We start from the raw sequence: 12,115 nt of genomic DNA on the forward strand, positions 1-12,115 counted from the left end.
GTATTAGCTCTGTTTATTGCGAGGCATTTCGCTGTGTTGTTTTTCGTATTTGGAAGTAAATACGTGTGTAACCGTTGAGTTTACGGTGTTGTGTGATATTTGCTTAATTGCTGATGATTAATTTAGCAGTTGTTGACGATCTTTCCTGTACATGGTGTAAATAAATTTCCTGTGTTTTTAATCAAGAACTGTGTCGTCCTTTCAAAAAAGTTGGAAGTCGCACCGGATCCGTTACAATTGGCGCCCAACGTGGGGCTTCTTCTGGACTTTCTTGGAGTAAGTGACTTTGGACATTTTTTCATAAAGACTTTGAATTTGGGATTTTATTTTTTTATGGTGATTACTCGCGCAATGGATGACCAATTAAAACAACTTCTGGAAGCAATTAATGCTGTGAAAAGTGATCTGACTGCAAGTATGTTGGCAAATCAAGACCAATTAAAAAGTGATTTAACGGTGCTGAAAAACGACTTAACGTCTAACCAAGAAGAAATTAAAAACTACCTTATTTCGGTAAAGACTGTGATGGAAAATAAATTTAATGACATAGAGCATCGAGTTGATGCTATTGAAGAAAAATTTGATACCGTTGAAAGCCGATTCAATGCTGTAGAAAATAAATTTGAAGAAGATAGAAAATTTCATCTACTTAAAGAAGAGATCTTTAAAGATATGGAAAGGAAATTGGCGGCCTCTGGAAGCGGTGCTGGTGATTTTCTACCTTCAGCTGCACGACCGTCAATTAAGCTCGCCACATTTGACGGCAAATCCTCGTGGCAAGTGTACAAGACCCAGTTCCTGATAGTTTCCGAAGCAAATGGATGGGACTCTGTTACCAAGGCCTGTCATCTTGCAGCATCCCTGAGAGGTGACGCAGCGGACATTCTCCAGACCCTTCCGGACAGCCAGCGCCTGGATTTCGCGGCCCTCACATCTGCGTTGGAGCTTCGCTTCGGTGAGAAGTGCCAGAAAGATTTCAGCCGACTCTAGTTGAAGTCCCGTTTCCAGAAAACCGGGGAAACCCTGCAAGAGCTAGCGGCGGACGTCGAGAGACTGTCTCATCTTGCTTTTTGCGACTGTCCTGCGGATGTTCGAGACAACCTGGCACTCAACTACTTCATCGACGGGGTTCGAGATCCGGAAATCCAGAAAGCTCTACGGATGGCGGATATGTCAAAGACCTGAATTCTGCTGTTGTGTGTGCGATGAAGTTAGAGGCCGCCCAACAAGCAACCCGCAAGGATCGCCATTCAATCCGCGGCGTGAAAATTGATGAGCATGAGCCGGTTTCGTCACGCTTTGCTGAACTTGAAAAGCAAATAAAAGAAATTGCAGGAACCCTCAAAAGGATTTCGGCTCCCTAGGACCGAAATCGACAACCACTTAAGTGCTGGAAATGTGGCGGCGAGGGTCACTTACGAAGAAACTGTGAAGCTCGCCAAGAAACCAGAGGGAAGAGCACCTCTCCCTCTCAGGTCCAGGAAAACTAAGCCACGGCAATCTCGCGGGGTGGAGGTCGCCAAATTGGAATGAGCCCCATCTTAAAGTTTTCCAGATTCCATCGTAATGGACTGTTTGTTTACGCATATGTAAACGGGTTTCATTGCGAACTACCAGGATCATTAGGGATAAAGCCACTTAGTTTAAGTGTAGCAAATTTCCCAAAAGAAGAAGAAGATTGCGAACTGATTATTGACACTGGAGCCAATGTTACAATCATTAGAACAGATGTGGCTCGTCAATTTGGACTCAACATTCTATGGACGCCGCCCTGCGTTACCCTCCAAACTGTGACAGGTGACGAGATCGAGATTGAAGGTAAAGTAAACTTAGAAATTGTGTTTGGAAATGCCACTTACTATTATACGGCATTCGTTACTGATATCACGGACCCCTTCATTTCGGATTGGACTTTTTAAAGAAGTATGACTTCAATCTCGACTTCAAGACTAATGAGCTGCACTCGACGAGAGAAGACATGCCGTTTTCCCCGCAGAAAGTGATGTAAAGTCCGCTCATCAAATTAAAGCCCAAACAGATTTATCGATTCCCTCAAGGTCAGAATCATTGATACCTGGCTCCATTGAAGAAAACAACAGCTTTAGATTCGGCCTCATTGAATACCCTAACCTAAACAATAACCTAAAAGGAGTGCTAGTAGCATCTACGCTTGTGGACCTTTCTAGGGATGTAATTCCTGTGAGAGTCGCCAACGTGAGTGAAAGGCCAAGGAATATCCGATAAGGTGAAGTGTTGGCAACTTGTACTCCAGTAAACTGCATTATTAGAAGAATCAATTCCTCCGAGACTGTGTCTTCTGAGTCCTTGACATCGAAGTTAATTGGGAGTGCGCCGTTTTTGAAAGATCAAAGAACTGCTACGGAACAATTGGTGGACGACTTCAAGCATCTGTTTTCATCTACATCGGAGGATGTGGGCCGGATGAATTTAACGCAGCATAGGATCTACACTGGAGAACACCCCCCTATTAAACCGCATCCAAGACGACTACCGTTCGCCAAGAAGGAAGAGGTTGAGACCCTCCTGAAAGAGATGCAGGAGAATGATGTCATCGAGCCCTCGTCCAGTCCTTGGGCTTGGGCCTCTCCCATCGTCTTGGTCCGAAAGAAAGATGGCTCCACTAGAATTTGTGTCGATTTCCGACGGCTGAATGAAATCAACAAGAAAGACAGTTACCCTATTCCACGGATAGACGACACCTTGGACACTCTTTCCGGACACAAGTGATTTTCGACCCTGGACTTGAAGAGCGGCTACTGGCAGGTTGAGGATACACCCTGATGACAGAGAGAAGACAGCATTTACAACCGGACAAGGCTTATGGCAGTTTAAAATGATGCCCTTTGGCCTCTGCAATGCACCAGCTACGTTCGAGCGTCTTATGGAGACAGTGTTAAGAGGACTCTCTTACGAATCTTGTCAGGTCTATTTAAGACGATATCATCATCGTGGGATGCAGCTTCGAAGAACATCTGGCTAATCTTAGGAAAATGCAGCAAAAGCTTAAGGAAGCCAATCTGAAGTTAAGCCCGTCCAAATGTAGTTTGTTCCGCCGGGAAGTGAACTATCTTGGTCACATCATTTCTTCTGAAGGTGTACAAACCGATCCAGAAAAGGTATCTGCGGTCAAGAGTTGGAGTCGTCCCGAAAACATCCATCAGCTGCGAAGTTTCTGGGGCACTGCACGCACTACAAGAAGTTTGTGAAGGGTTTTTCCAACATTGCACGACCTTTGCATAAGCTGACGGAGAGCAAGCAAAAGTTTGAATGGTCCAAAGAATGCGAAGATGCATTTCTACGACGGAAGGAGGCTTTAACAACAACGCCTATCCTCGCCTATCCTCAGCCTGAAAAATCCTTCATCCTGGACACTGATGCGAGCAACTAGGGAATCGGAGCTGTTTTATCCCAAGAAATAGACGGCAACGAACATGTCATCGCTTACTGGAGCAAATGCTTATCAAAGCCGGAGCGAAATTACTGCGTCACCAGAAAGGAGTTACTGGCCATATTGAAAGCTGTAGAACATTTCCATCATTACCTCTACGGCCGAAAATTTCTGCTTCGGACAGATCATGCCTCGTTAACTTGGCTTTTGAACTCCAAAAATCTGGAAGGCCAGATAGCCAGGTGGATACAGTGACTCCAGGAATATGACATGGAGATCAAGCACCGAAAAGGGTTGTCTCACGGTAATGCAGACGCTTTATCAAGGAGACCCTGTACTGAGAACTGCCACTATTGTTCCCGAATCGAGGCACAGTATGGAACGACTAGCCGTACTGCCTATCAGGTGACAGTGACTTCAACATCATCAGAACCTGATCCATAGAGTGACGATCAGGTTCGAAAAGATCAACTTGAAGACCCCGACATAAAACCAATTTTGGAGTTCATGGAAAGTGACAGTCGGCGACCTAGCTCGCAGGACGTTTCCATCTTTAGTCCTGCAACAAAAAGATACTGGGCTTTATGGAACTCACTCCATTTACAGAACGGCGTACTGTACCGAAAATGGGAATCTGATGACGGCAAAACATCTAGGTGGCAGTTACTACTTCCCCAATCAAGGATTTCAGATGTTCTGAAAGAAATGCATAGTAGTGCGACTGGAGGACATTTTGGTATCTTGAAAACCCTCAATAAAATTCGGGAGCGCTTCTTCTGGAGCAAGGCGAAGGATGACGTGGAGAAGTGGTGCCATTCTTGTGACGCCTGTGCTGCTCGTAAAGGACCGAAGAAAAGAAGCAGAGGGAAGTTACATCTGTACAACGTTGGAGTTCCTTTCGAACGAATTGGGATCGACATCCTGGGTCCTCTACCAAGAACTGCTGATGGGAACAAATACCTTCTTGTTTCCGTCGACTATTTCACTAAATGGCCGAAGAATATCCCATTCCAGATCAAGAAGCTACCACCGTAGCAGAGACTCTAGTCCAACATTGGATCTCGAGATATGGAACACCTTTGCAGATTCATTCCGATCAAGGGAGGAATTTCATCTCTGCTGTGTTTAAGGGCCTATGTCAAATGCTCGGAATTGAGAAAACTAGGACAACACCACTACACCCACAATCGGACGGCATGGTGGAGAGATTTAACCGCACAATCCTGAATAATCTCTCGCTTATGGTCTCCAGAAATCAACAGGATTGGGACAAGAAGCTACCTTTGTTCCTGTTGGCCTACCGCAGTGCTGTCCACGAGACTACCGGATATGCCCCATCTCAGATGCTCTTCGGACGAGAGCTTCGGCTACCTTGTGATCTCGTCTTCGGTCGTCCTCCGGATGCGCCTTCATCGCCTGAGGAGTACATCCAGGATCTCCTGGCCCGGTTGGAAGACGTTCATAACTTCGCACGAGAGCGAATCAACATCGCGGCGGAGAAGATGAAGACCCGATACGACACAAGGTCTGCTGGACATGAATTCAACGAAGGCGACAAGGTTTGGTTATGGAATCCCATCCGACGGAAAGGTCTTTCACCCAAATTGCAGTCGCATTGGGATGGACCCTATAAAATTCTTAACCGACTGAACGACATCGCAGTGAGGATCCAAAAATCACCTAATGCAAAACCTAGGGTTGTACATTATGATCGGTTAGCCCCATACTATGGCCATAGCTCATGAGTGTTTACGTGAACAACAATGGTTGATAACATAAAAGCTGTAGATAATTTTTTTTTTGCTTTTAATGTTTAGTAATATTTCTTGTTATTATTGTGTTGCCTATGCATTATTGGTTATTATTTAATGTTTGTATTTGTGAACTTGTGATAGAAGTTTGACCCTTTCTGGGGATTGTACTGCCCGGGACGTGCAGTCCTTAGGAAGGGGGGCAATGTTACAAATTCTGTAAATAGTAATCATTGTAGTAACGTAACCTGTAAATAGTTTCCTGTAATGAATATAAAGCCCCTATACATTCGGCTGAAGTAGAGCCCCTATAACTGGAGAGGCCGACGCATCCGCCATTTTGGAGCAAGCGTACAACAGGGAAAGCTACCTTTATTGGCAAGCATTCGCCAAACAGGGAACGAGAGAGTCGGAGAGCAAAGGTGAGCATTGGCGAAATTTTGGAAACAGTTGGCGTCGTTTCCAGGCTGCTAGTCGCTTCGCGGGCTATTAATTATTTCTTTCTTTTTTCTTTTTGCATCTGCTGGAAATCTGAAGAGCTGAAATCCTTTTTTGGAGCTGTTTGCACAATTTACAGCCGAACAACCACCCATTTGACTTAATTTAACACATGCTAAAGAAGTGTAAACATCAGCAGCAATGCTATCGCTACGAAGCACTGGATCAAGTTTGCTCCAAAATGGCGAATGCGTCGGCTCCTCTACTATAGGGGCCTTAGGCTGAAGTATACGGTCCCCTATTTTTCATTGATAAGGTTTCTGAATGAAAGAAATAAAATAACGGTCTACGATTTTCGAGAAGCATTTGGAAAATTGGGGAAACTTTTCGATGTTATAAAAAGCCGTTACGCATGATAAAAGTTTAGTTTCGATTGAGAATTTGTACTGAGAGTGTATTAGCTCTGTTTATTGCGAGGCATTTCGCTGTGTTGTTTTTCGTATTTGGAAGTAAATACGTGTGTAACCGTTGAGTTTACGGTGTTGTGTGATATTTGCTTAATTGCTGATGATTAATTTAGCAGTTGTTGACGATCTTTCCTGTACATAGTGTAAATAAATTTCCTGTGTTTTTAATCAAGAACTGTGTCTTCCTTTTTAGAAAGTTGGAAGTCGTACCGGATTCGTTACAATACCAATGTAAGAATTTATTGAAACTTAGTTTACATGTTTGACACTTAGTTTTACTTAGTTTTTCTACTTTGTTTACATGTTTTACAGCCATTTTAATCGAAAACACGTTCTGTTTATTTTTTTATAAACGCATATAACTTCGCGATAAGACATCAGATCAACAAGAGGTTTTTTTCATACGATTCAGTACACTTCATATATTGTTACTTCCACGGAATAAAAAAATCATATTTTTGACCGATTTGAGCTATTTGGAAGGTCCACGGTCCCCTTAAACACTTTCGGGAATGGGCGCAAAAGGGTTGATGATGATCCACCCACAGGTTGGCCGTAGTCCGTACGCATACTGGAAGCAGTTGAAAAAGTTCCCATTATGGTGACAACAGGAATTGAAGAGCTATGTTTAATGCGCATTTCCACGAGAACCACTTACTTCAGAATGCCGCCGATTGCACTGCACATGCGCAAGAAAACGATCTTTAATATGCAATCATTTGCGCCATCTTTAAGCTTTTCGTTCTCTTACAGTTATCTCAGTCCTGGAAATTAATAGCCGGACCTTGTAGAGTCTTCATTCACTAACAAATTAGAAAGATTATTTGCTATTATCAAGGAATGACTCAGAATTTTCAATGTGTACCGTTTTAGCTGTGTGTCATAAACGTTGGTATCCTCGTTGGATTTGTCCTCCTTATCACTCCTAAAAGCTTTTTTCCCTGTGAGTTCTGAATTATGTGAGTTTAATAACTTTACTTCTGGAAAGAGATCTGAGACCAATTGCATAAAATGTCTCCGACCCAACTTCGATCCAAAATGCAGTTTATTCCGTCTAATCTGCAATCTCATGAGTTGGGCTTTTGAAAGAGGAGAAAATTTTATTTGTTTGCATTGCCGCATCCACGTAAAACCAAAACTCTTCTGCGTTAAATAAAATTCAAGTCTTAAACCACGTAAAATAAGCCCTCGTAAAAATGAAGGTTAACTGTATCATGAAAGAATATGGATTTTTTAAATGCTTGTTGCAATATACTGCACCGTAAGTTAGGTCTGAATCCAAACTAATAGCAGTAGAAATGATAAATACGGAGGTTACTAGCGCAGCCAGAATTTACCTTCTGGGAAGTGTGCTTCAGGAAGTTTTAAACTATACCCCCACCTCCACGTCCCTCACCGTGGCCAATGTACAGAAATGAATTATTTGACATAGTGTTTTCTGACAATGCAGGTACGAATGAAAAAGCATTGAAACCAAAACCCCTCCCTTTAGCGTAGGGCTAAAATAGACTTATGACTGCATGAAAAATGCTGAAAAAAGGAATAAATAAAAAGAGAATGAATTTTCACCATTTTTTCTGATGAGGAGCCAAGACGCTTAATGTCACAGGAAAATACTATTTCAAAGAGAGAGTTTCGATCCAAATGAATCGTTCATCATTCTTTAATAACATTTCCAAGTTAAAAATATTCGAAAGACCTCATTTTTAAATAGAAAGAAGAGCCGTGTAATATCGTGGTAATACCCGTTGTGACGTCAGTTAAAAGGGTCCATTCCAATCGTTGCGAACAGAGCTATTTTTTTCCCTTCTCCGTGAGTTTTACAAATATTGAATATGGCAACATTTATTGTTAGTTTATTGAATTGAAACTCAATGTTTTAAAACGAAAGAGGCCGTGGTAGCCTGATCGGTAGGGCATTGGACTCGGGGCCGGAGGGGCTCGGGTTCGATCCCCGCTGGTCGAAGACCCACCGTCGTCATTAAAGGGGACTGGGCGACGTTAAATATGCTCGTGGTCTCAATGTCCTCCAAGTGAAACGATACCTCTGGGGGTGCTAGTATCAGGTAGCTATTAGCTCTTGGACTAGTTCTAAATTCTCATTAACTGTTCGATCCGGTGATGGTGCTGCTATCTATCGGTATATAAAATAATGGAGGCAAGGCACTTAGTATGCAGTCCTCGACATAAATACAGTTGTTGTCAGTTGTGACTCTTGAATAGAATTAAAACGAAACGTTCGGTTAGGGACCGAAGGAGTCCGGGTGAAATAGTGCAATATATTTGCATTTCTGCTTGATTTTCTTATCGTTCATGCTGCCATCTAGTGGATAGATGAATGAGTATCAATCAATAATAATTATAAAAATAAGGTTTCATAGCCCTCTTAACGAAGGTTCGCTTTTTTTTTCGTATTCATTTATTACTTATAATTAGCAGAAATACAAATGTTTGAAAAATTACGTAGTTTAAATTTATTGTTTAAGGCGGCAAAAAATGAAAAATAGAATTTTTCATTTACATACATGATTATTTACATAGCGCAATCCTATAAAGAAAAGAGAAGAAGAGTGTATAATAGTTGGTTACGTTACACTTGGTGTAAAAGGATGAATAAATAAACTTTCGAATTCATTTGAAATTTATCCTTCACTCAAATTTATCATATATAAATATGATAAAATTCAAATTGCCTACGGTTGTTAGAAAAATAAAATTGTTCAAAGAGACAACAGAATAAGGTAGCAATATTGAAAGTTTTCCCATTTCGGTTGTTCTGAATAAATACATGGCGCATTCACATAAAATAGACTAAGGATATGTAACAGCTACGATTCATGTAAGGAGTAATTAAAAATTAGACCAAATAAATAACAAACATTGAACTTTTGAATTTTCTTGGGAATTGGCATTTTTGGAAGATGTAAAATTAATCCTCTGGACGTAAAAATTAAAGTAACTTCAACTGAGGAAAGTGTTCAATCAACTCATCTGAAAAATGTTTTAGAAATGAATAAAAAAGCATTAAGAGAATTATTTTCTTCTTATTCATTTACTTTTTACAATTAGCATACATATGACTCAATACTAGATGAAAAACAATTAAATACAATAGAATATATAAGTTATCGAACTAGTTTGTTGATAATCATGCTTTAAAAAATGTAAAAGGTGCTGAAAAACTTTAGTTAATTAAAAGTAATCAACAAAAATTTTTGATAAAAAATCTTATTTTCAAGTTCGTTTGCAAAAAATTAATTGATGAACACACTAGTTAAAAATAGAAAAAATAGGAAAATTCTGTAGGAAAACAGTTTGATTGTAATTTTTTTAAATAAAAAATTCGTATTTTTTTATTCAAAATTTTTTAAAATCTTCAAACATTTGCAGGTTTTAATTACTTTACATTTATAAACATAATATGTTTTCCACAAAAAATGTAAAAGCAACTTTTTAACTATTTTTATTCAATGACATTAGCTATGTTTTAATAATAGGTATAATTAGACCAGTTTTACTACAAATAATGCATGATTCAAATTAAATTCAACTGTTAAAGTTTAAAAAAAAAAGATTCATAGAATTTTAATTTTGATCATTTATTGAAAGTCCAGAGGTATAGTCCAAAGTTTATTTCTATCATAAATTATATGTACATTGCGTATAGTAATTTATTTATCTACAATTTTTCCCCCAGCCCCTTCTCCCCTTTTTTCTGAGTGTTCAAACAAAATTTTCTCTTTTAATAAAAAGAAAATTATCACGCATGATGATAGAAGTTTTACAGTAACAATTGGAAATTGTACAGTTGATCATTTGCAAACAAATAATGAAAAGAGAAGTACAACTTAAGTTGGTCACCTTATGACATGCGTTACTATAGTGGATTTACGAAAAATATAAACTTTGGTTTCCAAAAGACTATTAATACGTGTAACGAAATCAAGAGGGCGCCATCGACTTGGCTGAGTAGTGGAGGGATGATGGAACCCTGGACCCCTGTTGGGAGAGATGAAAAGGGGGGAGTCGAAAAAATTTCCTTGGAGAGTGAGAGTGGAGAGGACGAGCGAAAGGAGGTTGGAAGGTACAGCTGAAAAGGTTGCTTCGAGGCGAAGAAATGAGCCTTCTGAAATCGTTGAGTGCCATGTTTCCCGGAACCCCTGAAAGTTTCCCCTCCTCTACCTGATGATGAAATGTGGAAATGAATTATGCCCTCGAGAGAATTCACGATATTACTCATATTGACTAGGCAAAACTTTCACGAGATTTGTTGATCCACGGGGCCCCGCCATTACGAAGGATGCAGCGAACGAACAGTAAGTTTTTGTCATATTATTGGTGACCAATTTGTTCCTATCATATTAAGGCTATGATATAATTGAATTTTGTCAATGTGTAAGGTTTCATGTAATTCCAATACATTTATGTTAATTAAACTTTTCCTTGTAATCTACGAAAGTGTAATGTTTCACTATGCCACGTGGTTTTTATTCTTTAGGAAAAATAGTGATATATTTGAGTAGCATGTGTTACGATAATTAAGAATAAATTTGGATTTTAGCTCAATTTGGATTTTTACGGTACGATGCAATTAGATTGCGGATCGCCACCACGTGACGCCATTTGGCTCTGTCTGGTAAATTGGCTTGTTTGTGATTAAGGAAGTATTTATGAACTGGGTTATCGGACTGGATAACACAAAAGCTATACGATCATAAAATTTAATTACGGAGTTAAGTGTTATTTTGTTATTTTTTTTTGGTTGATAACAGAAGCAAACAGTCCGTACAAATGGTGCCGTGCCATTTTTTTTTCATGTCACCTTACACACTGATTCGAAGTACTGTGGACCATTTTATGAATTCATTGTATGATATATGAAGTGTTGTGCATTTATTTTTAATAATTAATTTTAATTTGGTCAAAAAATTAATTTTCTGTACTTCACGTTATATTATAAACAAAATGACTGCACCGGAGCAAATTGTTGGTTCTTTTATGCCTTTGGGGCTAAATTTTTTCCAGCTTTCTAACCTGCCTGTTTTTAAAGGCAGAGATTCGACTGTAGGGTTAGAGGAATTTTTAGAGCGGGTGTCAGAGGCCGCGATCCAGTGGAAGTGGACAGATCAAGAAAAGTTGTTCGCTTTGAAAGATAGACTATATGGGGAAGCTAGGGAGTGTATGCGAGAGTTAGGGGAGGATGCGAAGGATTTTGATAGCCTAGTTCGCGCGCTGAAAAGAAATTTTAGCAGAACCACACCTCCTAGTGTAGCATTACATGAATTTTTGAATTTTAGACAACCTCCAGATATGCCTGTAGAGCGTTTTCTCGCCCAGGCAGAGCAGAAAAGTAGAAAGTTAGATTTCGCTACATCAGGGGCGTCAGTTGAGGACCAACGGGAATCGGCGGAAACTCAGAGAAAGCATTTTCTTAAAAGTATGCTGTTGTCAAATTTATGCCCTGAAATTCTTAGAGGAGTAATTTCCAAAAATCCTCAGACTTTGGAAGAAGTTAAAAGTGCCGCGTGTATCGAAGAACTCGCTTGGAAAAGCGCTCGATTAAATTCTAACCCTTTTACACAATATACAGAAAACCCACAAGTTTTTCAGTTGTCGCGAGAGCCAAATAGTATAGAAAATAAGTTAACTAATATCTGTGAGACTTTAACAAAACAAATGTCATTATTACAGGAGAAAGTAGATGGGTTGGAAAAACAATTGGCAACTCCCAATAATAGAAATATGAATACGAATCATAGAAGTCATAGAAAGGTTGGGCCATGCTTTCGCTGTAAGCGGATGGGGCACTTAAAAAAGGACTGCAATGTCGATATTGGGTATCAAATTGATCAAAATTTAAACTAAAAAGGGAAGCTGTGTCTACTCCTTCACTAGCAACAATTCCCATAGTCTGTAAGGAGATTCTTTTTCAACATGAAACGAAAAGTAGTTTACCCATTATTAACGTAAAAATTAGTAAAGCAAATTTTTTAGCACTTTGCGATAGCGGGGCATCCTTAAATATCACTGAAAAACAATGCCTTCCAGAG

The sequence above is a fragment of the Uloborus diversus genome, chromosome 10 (genome assembly GCF_026930045.1).
Source record: "Uloborus diversus isolate 005 chromosome 10, Udiv.v.3.1, whole genome shotgun sequence".
In the NCBI taxonomy this organism is placed as follows: domain Eukaryota; kingdom Metazoa; phylum Arthropoda; class Arachnida; order Araneae; family Uloboridae; genus Uloborus; species Uloborus diversus.